The sequence below is a fragment of the Loxodonta africana genome, chromosome 10, assembly GCF_030014295.1.
Source record: "Loxodonta africana isolate mLoxAfr1 chromosome 10, mLoxAfr1.hap2, whole genome shotgun sequence".
Taxonomy (NCBI): Eukaryota; Metazoa; Chordata; class Mammalia; order Proboscidea; family Elephantidae; genus Loxodonta; species Loxodonta africana.
The window spans coordinates 20,487,121-20,499,709 of record NC_087351.1 but is presented as its reverse complement, the minus strand read 5'-3'; the positions used below and the strand labels follow the sequence as shown (position 1 = coordinate 20,499,709).

At 37.9% G+C, this 12,589-nt stretch overlaps 1 long non-coding RNA gene across 1 annotated transcript in view; it reads left to right on the top strand.

Annotated features, from left to right (window-relative positions):
• LOC111753001 (uncharacterized) overlaps positions 1 to 12,589 on the top strand; it is a 117,717-nt gene that overhangs the window by 61,617 nt on the left and 43,511 nt on the right. The window contains exons 3-4 of the long non-coding RNA XR_002787858.2: positions 5,834 to 5,891; positions 5,989 to 6,127. This is a non-coding gene — a long non-coding RNA (uncharacterized LOC111753001). The remainder of the gene's footprint in view (positions 1 to 5,833; positions 5,892 to 5,988; positions 6,128 to 12,589) is intronic.

Below are 12,589 nucleotides of genomic sequence, written 5' to 3'. Positions count from 1 at the left end.
GCTCTTATGGAGATGTGCAAGGAGACTAATGTTGTTTTCATGCCTGTTAACACAACATCCATTCTGCACTCCATGGATTGAGGAGTAATTTTGACTTTCAAGTCTTATTATTTAAGAAATAAATTTCATAAGGCTATAGCTGCCATAGACAATGATTTCTCTGATGGATCTGGGCAAAGTAAATTGAAAACCTTCTGGAAAGAATTCACCATTCTGGATGCCATTAAGAACATTCATGATTCAAAAGATCAACCTTAACAGGAGTCTGGAAGAAGTTGATTATGAACCTCATGAATGACTTTGAGGGGTTCAAGACTTCAGTGGAGAAAGTAACTGTAGATGTGGTGGAAATAGCAAGAGAACTAGAAGTGAAGCCTGAAGACATGACTGACTTGCTGCGATCTCATGATAAAGCTTTAACAAATGAGGGGCTACTTCTTATGGATGAGCAAAGAAAATGGTTTCTTGAGATGGAATGTATTTGTGGTGAAGATGCTGTGAACACTGTTGAAATGCAAGAAAGCTTTTAGAACATTACATAAACTTAGTTGATAAAGCAGCAGCAAGGTTTCAAAGGATCGATTCCAAGTTTGAAAGAAGTTCGACAGTGGGTAAAATGCTATCAAATAGCATCACATGCTACAGAGAAATCTTTTGTGAAAGGAAGAATCAGGCAACATGGCAAACTTCATTGTTATCTTATTTAAAGAAATGCCACAGCCTCCCCAATCTTCAGCAACCACCACCCTGATCAGTCAGCAGCCATAAATATCAAGGCACGACCCTTCATCAGTAAAAAGAGACAACTTGCTGAAGGCTCAGATGATGGTTAGCATTTCTCACCATTGAAGTATTTTTTAATTAAGGCATGTACATTTTTTTTTAGACATAAAGCTATTGCATACTTAATAGATTAAAATATAGTGTAAACATAACTATTATATGCACTTTGAAACCCCAAAATTCGTGTGACTCCCTTTATTGCAATATTTGCTTTATTGTGGTGGCCTGAAACCGAATCCGCATTATCTCCAAGCATGCTGTATTGTAATGTGGTAACTCTGGAAATTAGATTCTTCCTTCTCCTTTGGGTTTGTTTTTGTTGCTTGTTGTAGGCTGTAGCTGTTTTTTGTTGTTGTTGGTTTAGCGATTTTCTAAACAAATTTTTGTAAAGTCTGTATTTTTTCATGTATGACCTCTGAAGTCCCTGTTCCTTTAGCTTGTGTTCAGCTAGTTTTTTGACAGATATCCTTGAACACCAACACCAAGAGAGAGGGAGAGCTGGAGTCAGAGTAACAGCATGAGAGAGTGAGAGGGAGAGAATGAATCAGAGAGGGGAAGAAGGAGGAGGAGAAAATGGTGAAGGAGACAACAAAGATGATGGTGAAGAACTTTCCAGAATACTCCTTCAATACTTAGATTATTTATAACTATTTTTTAGCCTTCATTTCCTGATTACACTGAACTTACAGATTACTTAGAGGTGAAAGCTTAGGGTCTTCTCAGGTCTTTTCTGAGCATGCCTTCAGGAATTCCTTCCTCAACTTGATTTAAAAAAAAAATTTTTTTTTAATTTAGTTTAATTCACTCACTGCATTTTTAACTTCAGTGACTATTTCTGATAGTTTTTTTTTCCTTTTCTTTTTATAACAGCTTTATTGAGATGTAATTCATGTACTGAACAATTCACTCATTTAAATTATACCATTCAACGGCTTTGAGTATATTCACAGAATTGTGTAAACATCAGCACAATCAATTTTAGAACATTTTTATTATCTCAAAATAAGACCCTGTACCCTTCAGCTCTCAGTCCCCATTTTTTGAAATAATTTTTTCCCTTTTTAATAATTTGTAAATAAAACAAAACCCAGAATAGACATTATTAATTAATTTATCTTACTGTGCATATGAAATACACTTAACTTTAAAGCCTTTGTCAATCAATATTTTCTATAAAATTAATTTCATATGAAAAGAATTCATATTCTGTTTGTTGTTTTTATCGGTTTCTTTCTTAGGATTAAGTTTCTTCATATGTTTTGAAACAGTGGTTTGCAAGCTTGTTTTCAGTAGGAAGTTATTTGCTCTCTCTGGGATTACCTCCTTCTTGTCTAGAAAGTTTGAGGGTCATCCACTGGGTCCTACTCAGCAAATATTCATGTGCTCTCATACTTCCCAGCATTCCTTTTGTTTATTATGGGGTTATGTGTGTAGTTTGCAAACGGGCTGGCAGTGAAAATAATATATATCACTTGTAGTCCAAAACAATTAAGGGCATGTGTGAGATAGCTGTGATTTCCATATCGTTAATGATTGTAAAGAATGCTGAATTGGCAAAGCTGCTAGATGAAATCATCCCAACTTCCCAGGTAACTTTCAGAGGACAGCTGCCAAGGAAAATCACCTGACCTGCATTGCACTGTCATGTGTTCATGGAATAATCTTTGTTGTATAAACTTGCTGATATTTTGGATTCATTTGTTACTATAACATAGTTTAGCCTACTCTAACTGATGATATACCACAACTCCTGTGCCAGCTTCTATTCCAGGACAAGGTTATAAAATGATGAAGTCTCTTCCCTATAATGATATTTGGGATAATGAAGCCTCAATCACGAAGTCAACAGACAGGTTTTATTAGTCCTTCTTATAAGGCTGACTTCTGTACTCCTAATTCTCTAGGCATGAGACTTTTCTTTAGTCCAAGGCATCAATCAGCAAAAGTTCCCCTAACATAGCTGCAAGTATGCAGCTATACATATATATATACTTTTCTTGCTATGTCTTTTATTTTTTTATTTTCATACTTGCTATGTGTTTGGAGTAAGGGGTGTGTCAAGTCATGAATTCACTCCACTAGCTTGACTAGAAGATGTTCTGAATGCAATTGTCTGGTACGGAGTTTGAAGACTGGCATTCATGAAAGCCACAATGGTTAATGTAGATCTCAGATCCCTGTGTGGATGGGAGAATGTGCATTGTTCCCGGCCATAGCTTCTAGAGATAAATAGGCTTTATGAAGTTCTGGGCTTTCTGTATGCATTCAGTATCAATTGCCTATTTCACACTCTGACAACTTTTATGACACTTCTTAGAGATATTTGGAAGCTGTGTTGGAAGCAATAAGCTAGGCTAGTGATTCTCAAACTTGAGTGATATACGACCTTCATTTGAAAGAAAAAACAATTTTAAAGTTGATTTATTAATTATTACAATTAATTTACCTAAATATATACAAACATAAAACTAGGCATAACTTTCTTATGTTTAGAGTATACATACTCAACTATAAAAACAAAATAAACTAATAAATTAAATACAAGTGAAACTATAAAGCCGATAAGATGCAGAGTAACACATTTACTTTAATGGGGCAGATGACGTTGCTTTGCAGAAACCAAATTGATGCTCACAATATGAACAAAATAATGACCACTGAGGCGCGTCATTAGCAGAATGATCATGGCAGAAAATGGATGGCGCTTCAGAAGGAGTATATGAAGAGAACATTAAACTCTCTTTAGTAGATGGGCTTAGAAGAGCTACCGGATGTAGATGGGCTTAAAAGAAATCAAAAGTAATTTGGGAAAGAAACAGTGAAGAGTTATTATCACCTCTGAGACTTTAGAGTTAAAGGAAGGAGTCGTTACCAGTACCTGGAGAGCGTGGCTGCAGTTTCAGGAGGGGGACAACTTAGAGGAGTGTGGTCTTTGTTGTTGTTGCTGATGTTAGTTACTGTCCAGTCAAGGCAGGTTCATTTGTTACAGGCACACAATCAACTTGTAGGAATCCAGCAGGGAGGAAGACAAGAAAGTGATCTGACCTCATTCTTCTGATCTCTGATCTCATTTTTCTACCACTTCAGCCTCCTACTACTGACTCCCATTGGCTTAACCCAAATGGAAGCTAGTGGGTCAGGAATCCCCTTGGTGCAGGTCCTGAGCAAGAAACAGTAAAAAAGGGTAGAGAGAGTAGTCTGAAGGGAAAAGGAAAATACGCATTCCAGTTTTTTGGGGTTCAATAAGTACTACCAGGTACTTTGTGATGATGTAATTCTCTCACAACTTTCTCCTCTTTTTTTTTTTTAATTCAAATGAATACAAAAATGTTTTCCTTTCACTTGGCATGCATACAATTTTACATTTGAAGTCTTTTATTTTTTCCTTATTAGTTCATGAATATTTAATTGTAATTAGCGCCAACAAGATGATAAACAGAAGGAAGGCATGAGCACTGAGATTTATGGCAAAATTAAATTATAATGTGGTCATCTAGTTGATCCTGAATATGCACTTAAAAATTGTTATCAAAAAGCACATACAATATTTTTTAATGGTAAAAAACAAACAACAACAGTGACCTCAAGGAAAACTTCAGATCGTGCCAGTACATTCACCTGAGTTCATGGACCTCATTTTATGAGTCACTGAGCTAACCATTTGTTGCTTTAATCTGAATAAGTTCTCCCTGATCCAGGGCCACCTGCACACAGCTGCTAGAGAAATCTACCTGAAGCACAGGTGTGATGCTGTAATTCTCTTCAACAAAAGCCTTCAATGGTTTCTGATTTCCAGCCAAATTAAGTGTAAGGAATCAGCTTGAAACTCGAAGCTCCCAATTTTCATTATAATTTATAGCTTTATAATTTTAAGTATTCCCTTAGGTATCTCTTATACTCTAGCCAAACTAGAATTTATGTTTTATACCCAGAACATATCCTATGTTTGTTTACTTTCTTATCTCTGTCCCTCCCTGATTTTTTTTCCCCTCTGCTTGGAATGTTAGTTGCCTCACCTTTACCTTTTAAAATCCCACACACCTCTCAAAGTTCATTCCAAATTCCACCTCCTCCATAAAGACTGAGGTAACACCAAGGATCAGATTGTCAAATCAGACCCGAAGGAATCAGATATCTTACCCAGGATCAAGCTTCACTGCTAATTTCAAGGATACAAGCTCTGATAAGGTACAAGCAAGGTAGAGAGAAAGCTGGGACATCCCACAAGATTTTCCACAACCTTGTTTTTGCACACAGCCCAGGATAATAGGCAGGTCTGTACTGAGGACTGCAGGCCACCTCACGGAGTGGGAAGCATTTAAGTTAGAACATCTCCACTTTATGCCCCAGACAGTCATATAGTTATATCACATTCTCAGAGAGCCATGCCACATACATCCCTAGATTGTAGACTTGTTTACTGTAAGCAGTCCTAAACCAGAGACATTCTACATTATCAGTGTACTTAAGCAGAAGTTCAGTTATCATATTTATAAGATTAGACTGAGTCACTGTCTTCATTCTTCTAGTAACATCACCGGTCAATTGCTTTCACTCCTTCCTCTCCAAAAGTTTACTGATTACTCCAACCTGATACAACCTTTTCCTTCTGTCGCTTTGTGTCTATCATAGCACTATTTTTCTGTCTCATACTATACTTATTTGAGTTATTTACTCCCATTTTTCAACACAGCAGAGGGGACCTGATTTATTCATTTCAAGACCACTAACAGTACTTTAGGAGCCCTGGTGGCACAGCAGTTAAGTGCTTGGCTGCTAACTGAAAGGTTGGTAGATCAAACCCACCAGCCGCTCTGTGGGAGAAAGATTTGGCAGTCTGCTTCCGTAAAGAGTACAAGATTACAGACTTGAAAACTCTGTTCTATAGCGTCTCTGCAAGTCAGAAATGACTCAACAGCAATGTTGTTCTTTTTTTTTTTTTTTTTTGGTTAACAGTACTTTGCACAGTGCCTTGCATATAAGTTATTTAATGAATGTTGAAATGAATCAGGAGAAAGTGATAATTTTATATTCTCATTATTTCCCACAGATACCACTGCTGAGTCCTGGATAGTGAAGAGGTGGAGAATCAGACAGTTCAAGTTCAAGTGAGTCTAAATATCTGCTTGTATAAACACTAAAGAACAACCGTGCAGGATTATGTAAAGGTTGTTTTTCATGCTCTTCTCATTCCTCTTTCCTCAGGTGCCTGTATCTGGATCTTATTTGCAGGGAATGAACTTTGCCCAGGTGAGATGCTGGCTGAAACAGTGCTTCACTGAAACCGGAGGAAGTCACGGAGGATGTTATGTAGAAAAATGTCCTAGGAGCCTCAGAATAAATGGTAAGTAAGATAAAAACAGTCATGGAACCATGATTGGAAATTGGGAAGTTGGAAAGTAGCCAGACAATGAGTTAACTGGAAGGATAAGGCAAAGACACAACCAGTGAAACACAATGAGGGAAGTAGAGAGGATGGAGAAATGAACTAGCTGTTTAAATGATTGGTTCAATATCCAATTCTGAAAACCTAGAGCAATCTTGGAGTATTGCTTTCATGTGGATCTTAGAGAACTCTGCCAGATTAAGGGCAGAGACTTACAGGAATAGAGCTGGCCTGATCAGCAGCATTCTCATGCTTTTCTCCATTTCTGATACAGAACTTCATTCTCAGTATGTGAAAATAATAGATAAGAGTTTAAAGTATCTTCTGATGAGTATTTACATAAACACAGGGCTCAACAGCTTTGGCTAAAATGGTGAAGGGCTCAGGTACATTTTCATATTTCTGGTGTTGGATTGAGGAGAATTGGGGGCATAGGAGCTCTCCTGACACTCCTTAAATTGCCTGCTCAGACGTCATGATAATCTTAATCCTCTTGTTTGGCTCCCTAATATTGAGACTTTACCACCACGTGTCAGTCAGTTTGTCATACTGTGGTGGTTAGACTTCATCTCACGTACTTTGGACACGTTATCAGGGGGACCTGTCTCTGGAAAAGGACATCATACTTGGTAAAATAGAGGGTCAGCAAAAAAGAGGAAGACCCTCAATGAGATGGATTGGCACAGTGGCTGCAACAGTGGGCTCAAACGTAACAAGGATTGTGAGGATGGTGCAGGACTGAGTGGTGTTTTGTTCTGTTGTACATGGGGTTGCTATGAGTTGTAACTGACTCGATGGCACCTGACGACAACAACGACATTGAGGCGTTGTAGATATTTATATGCTCAACATTCCTAACTAGTGTCATGCTATTTCTTTTTGCTGCAGAAAGAGTAAAAGAGCCCATAGCTATATTTAATTCATATTCTTGTTGTTTGTATATGGTGTATTTAATTATTTATTTTAAAGAGTGTGTTTTTTGGAGGTTATATTATTTTTTCTATTGCTGCATAAAAAATTACCACAAACTTAGTGGCTTAAAACAACACACATTTATTATCTCCCAGTTTCTGTGGGACAGGAGTCTAGGCACGACTCGGCTGGGTCCTCTGCTTAAAGTCTCAAGGGGCTATAACCAAGGTATTGGCTAGGGCTGTGTTCTCACCAAGACTTGAATGGGGAAGGATCTGCTTCTTAGAAGCTGTAGGATTCATGGCAGCTTTTTTTTTTTTTATTCAAAGTCAACAATGGAGAGAAAGAGATGGGCCCTTCAATAATATGTAATCACACATATGTAATCACATACATTCTGTTATCTTTGGCATTTTTCATTATTTAGAAGCAAGTCACGGGTCCTGCCTACACTTGAGGGGAGGGGAGTACACAAAGATGTGCACACCAGGAGGTAGGGATCATGGGGGTCTACCTTAGGGTTTGTCTGCCACAGAGACATAATGCTGTTTATGTAAATATAAAGTGCGAATTGGCCTATACTTATGTAGATTCTTCATGACTATGTGGTGTTGATGACTGTGATCATGATGAAGGTCATGGTGAGCAGCTGGTCCTACATATCCGTCCTCAGCATGACTGTGATGGCAACATCACTCCGAGAAAAGATGCAGAGTCAGATACCAGAAACTTGTCCCAGGGCTCTATGGAAGAAAGAGCAGCTTAAGGTTAGAGGCCTTCCTCAGCATCCTTCAGCTTTCTGTGTGCCATGTATGCTGCTGAAATGTTTCCTAACTAGGAGTTAAATTTCTCTCTCTTAGCCTTGTGCCATCTCATAAGCTTGCAGTTCTTAAATTTTATCTTCCTTCCACAACATTTTAGAGACCTAAGGTGTCTGTGTCCTCTGCTGTGACCTAGCTATGTGGAGTATGTTTAAAATCTCTTGGCCTACTTATATTATGAAATCGTAGAAGGAAAAAAAAACATCCAGTTAACTGGCTGCTGTTTAGGATTTTGTAACTACCAAAGCTGCTCTAAAGCAGGGAGGCTGACACTGCATGCCAATGTATAGACATTTTACAGCCATAAAGGACCTGTGTGGGAAGGCAGAACTCTTGTTTCTTCTCTGTATCAAGAACTTTTCATAATTAATTGATATTAATTGATCTTGTTTGTCCTAAATCTACTAAATGTTAAAAAAAAAAAAAAAATGGATATGGGGAGGAAAGGTGTAGAAAGAACTTACAATTTAGACATTTTCTGTGGGAATCATTTCAAGGATTCAGATTTCTGCTGCAAAGACTACGCTGTCACAGCTGACTGCCAAGAAGAAATGCCACTCTCTGGAAGAGAGAATGGTACCTGATTTTCCAAACTATATGCAGCATGATTTTTTATTTCCCTCCTAGCCTGCACCTATCTTATGACAGCCGAGGAAGGCTGTTGTCTGCTCTCTGAACATGACTTGCACTTTCCTGCCTTTTCTGCCTTTCTCTCTGCTTCTACTGCTATACTTTTTCTTGTATCTATCTCTGCATTTCAAATCATAGCCATCCTTTAAAGCCCAGCACACATACCATCACTTTCTTTAGTTTTCTGATTGTTCTCATCCTCTTTTATATCCTCACAGTGCTTGGTAACTCTTTTATGGCTCATATGGCTTACAACATTGTATTCTATAGGTTTTTTTAATGTTCATTTCTTATGTCTTTTCTGAGGTTAGCTTTTTGAGGGCAGAGAGTGTGTTATTAATCCTTTAACCTTTCAGAGCAATCTATTAAATTGATTTGGGCACACTAAGTGCTCAACAAATGCTTACCAATTTGAATTTAGGAGTCATAACAAAAGTTGTTGTATTGCCCTGAGTCAGCCCTGAGGTCAAGTCCTCATGTCATGTCATTTCACCTTGAAACAATTCTTTTTCAGAACATCAGTAAACTCTGTTAAGAAACATATTGGGTCTTCAGTGACATCTAAACTATTGGGTATGTTTTTTTTCTTGAAATATTTTCTTTCCCTTGCTTTTAAGATACCACAATTCTCTTGCTTTTTTTCCCTGGCTTCTCTAGCCTACTACTCTCATCTCCTTTGTAGGCTTCTTTTTTCTGATGAGCACTTATAGGGAGTATTCCCTGGGTGAATGTTGTCCTTGGTCTTCTCGTGGGTACCAGTGCTTCCCAAATGCTGGTCTTCAGAATGGTGTCATTCCATGATAAAGTCACTTTATGATGAAAGACAATGTAATAAGTCTTTTATAAACTTTAATTGGTTAATTTGAATGATAATCATTCATTTTAAGGTTATGTCATTCATATTTTTTGCATCGAAATATCATTTCTTCTGTTTAAGGAAACGAAAGTAAAAGTAGGTGGCTACTTTTATACACTTTTAATGTCCTTGAAAAAGTAAAAGCTTCACAACCATATGTTGGTTCCCCTCACACTCCCCAGCCATTTTTTTTTTTTTTAAATAACTATTTTCCGGGTAATCTCATTCATTGACGTCACTTCGATTATGACTTATATGATAATGACTGCTAAGTCACAATGCCTCTATTAAGCTCAAACCAATATGCCCAACTTTTAACTGAATAGCTCCCCTTGGGTATTCCATAGAGCTTTTGATTCAACGCAACTAAGTTTGAGCTCATCATCAGAACTTACACAGTGTAGATTCAGAAATTTGCCCTTAGTCAAAGCATTTTTTCAGGGTCCCCAAAAGTATGTTTTACTTCTGAGGAGATCATCTGGGACAGCATTTACCTAACCAGGAGCAAAAGAGCAGAGTTCATTGCTAATAACTGTTAGAATATTTCCAGTTGTCCTCCTTCTTGGTTTTGGACCATTTTATAGAGTCATAGAATTTTTGAAATGAAAGGTACTAAGAGATCATCAAAACTTTTTCAATTTTGAGTCCGATTGTGGCCTCAGAACTTTCAATTCCATAACTAGTTCTTAGTTACTCAATTGTTAATAGTACAACTGTGACTAGAACCAAGTCCCCACTCCTTATCTACTGCTCTTTTTTTTTTTCTTTTTTTAATCTTTATTGTGCTTTAAGTGAAAGTTTACAAATCAAGTCAGTCTCTCACACAAAAACTTATATATACCTTGCTACATACTCCCAATTGCTCTTCCCCTAGTAAGGCAGCCCACTCCCTCTCTCCACTCTCTTTTCCTGTCCATTCCGCCAGCTTCTAACCTCCTTCTAACCCTCTCATCTCCCCTCCAGACGGGAGATGCCAACATAGTCTTAAGTGTCCACCGGATCTAAGAAGCTCACTCCTCACCAGCATCCTTCTCCATCCCATTGTCCAGTCCAATCCCTGTCTGAAGAGTCAGCTTTGGGAATGGTTCCTGTCCTGAGCCAAGAGAAGGTCTGGGACCATGACCACCGGGGTCCTTCTAGCCTCAGTCAGACCATTAAGTCTGGTCTTTTTACGAGAATTTGGGGTCTGCATCCCACTGCTCTCCTGCTCCCTCGGGGGTTCTCTGTTGTGTTCTCTGTCAGGGCAGTCATCAGTCATAGCCAGGCACCATCTGGTTCTTCTCGTCTCAGGATGATGTAGTCTCTGGTTTACGTGGCCCTTTCTGTCTCTTGGGCTTGTAATTACCTTGTGTCCTTGGTGTTCTTCATCCTTCTTTGGTCCAGGCAGGTTGAGACCAATTGATGCATCTTAGATGGCTGCTTGCCAGCGTTTAAGACCCTAGACCCCACTCTCCAAAGTGGGATGCAGAATGTTTTCTTAATAGATTTTATAATGCCAATTGACTTAGATGTCCCCTGAAGCCATGGTCCTCAAACTTCCCACCCCTGCTACACCAGCCTTCAAAGCATTGCGTTTATTCAGGAAACTTCTTTGCTCTTCGTTTAGTCCAGTTGTGGTGACCTTGCCTGTATTGTGTGTTGTCTTTCCTTTCACCTAAAGTAGTTCTTATCTACTATCTAATTTGTCCACTGCTCTTTTACCTGATGCCCAAAGTTCTCTTTTCTTTGTTGATAATTTTTTTCAAAACCTCCTTTGAAGAAACTTAACAAAAACAGTTTAGAATGAATGTTTGCCAAATATTTCCTCTTGTGAATTCCATTTTTATTCTTTCACAACAGTAAGTTTCTTGGATAAAGAGAATCATAGAATATCAGAGCAGGAAACATTCTAATCTCCTCATTTTACAAATACGAAGACCAAGGGCTCCTTATTTTACAAATATAGAACCAAGGCTTAGGGTGTAAATAACCTGCCTGAGGCTATGCAGATAGTGGCAACACTAGGATATGAACTCAAGGTTCCTGTCAGTTTTGTGACTTTTGTAGAGAGCTACATTACTTAAAAAGAGCCATTTCTTTTTCTGAGTCATGTATATAGAGGTTGAACAAATTATGGCTATTAATTAAACATTAAAAACTAGGAAGACTTATGAGACATGGGTTGAAATCCCATAAGATACAGTTGCTTTAGAAGACGATGTCTCTTAAAGAGTAAGAAAAGGCAAAAGGCAAAATTTAAAGGAACAAAGGAGTAAATAAAATCAGTTTTTAAAAGGGAGCATAAAATTAAATCCCAGATATAATGAAGAATGACTTGTGCTGTTAACTATGGGTTAATTAATTAGTGGCTTTCCTGATGTTAAAGACTGGTGTCCAGTATTTTTTCCTCTAGGAAATAGAAAGATACCAGCTTGTTCTAAGGCTCCAAGTCATTCCCTGTGGACTGTTCTTGGCCCGTGCCTTTGCAGACCATAACTGGAAAAAGAAAATTGACAGAAAGAAAAACGCTTAACAGCTGGAGCTTCAATTTACCTACATGGGAAAAAATATTTCAGTCTCTGAGACTTTTCCTGGGTTACCCTATTTGGAGGTAGAAAAAGAAGCCAGAGGAAAAACCAACAAAAAACTCTTAAAAGAAACACTATGAAAAGCGCAAACCCTGAGAATTTTGTTTAATAGCAGCAATGATGAATTTTCTGGCAGTCTGTACCAAGCAGTTAAAGACCAACCAGCACGTGAAAGAGTATTAGATTAGTTAGAATAGTCTAGAGCAGCCTCATAAAGAGTGCCAGAAGATTTATTCTCTCGTATAGATAATTTTGAGATATGAATGAGTCTCTATTTAAGAAATGTGCTACAACTATCACATTAATTTTACTAGTTTAACTCAAAGCACGGTCTGAAAAATGGAAGAACGATGCTTTGAGCCACCAAGTTAGTGCCCCAAGGAATATTTTAAAATTATTTAACACACATCATTTCAGTGTCAACAACTCATCACACATAAACTATCTAATTAGCAGAACCCTTCGTAGTATTTGATAACTGAGTCTTGGCTCAGTTTTTATACCAGAAGGGCAATCCTTTATAAGCAGAAATTATAAAAGCAGATTTAAAAAGCATTAATTCAGAAATAGAATCAAATTGGTTTCAAATTAACCCCCTGTTGGTATTTAAACTTATTTAAAACCACTTGGCTTA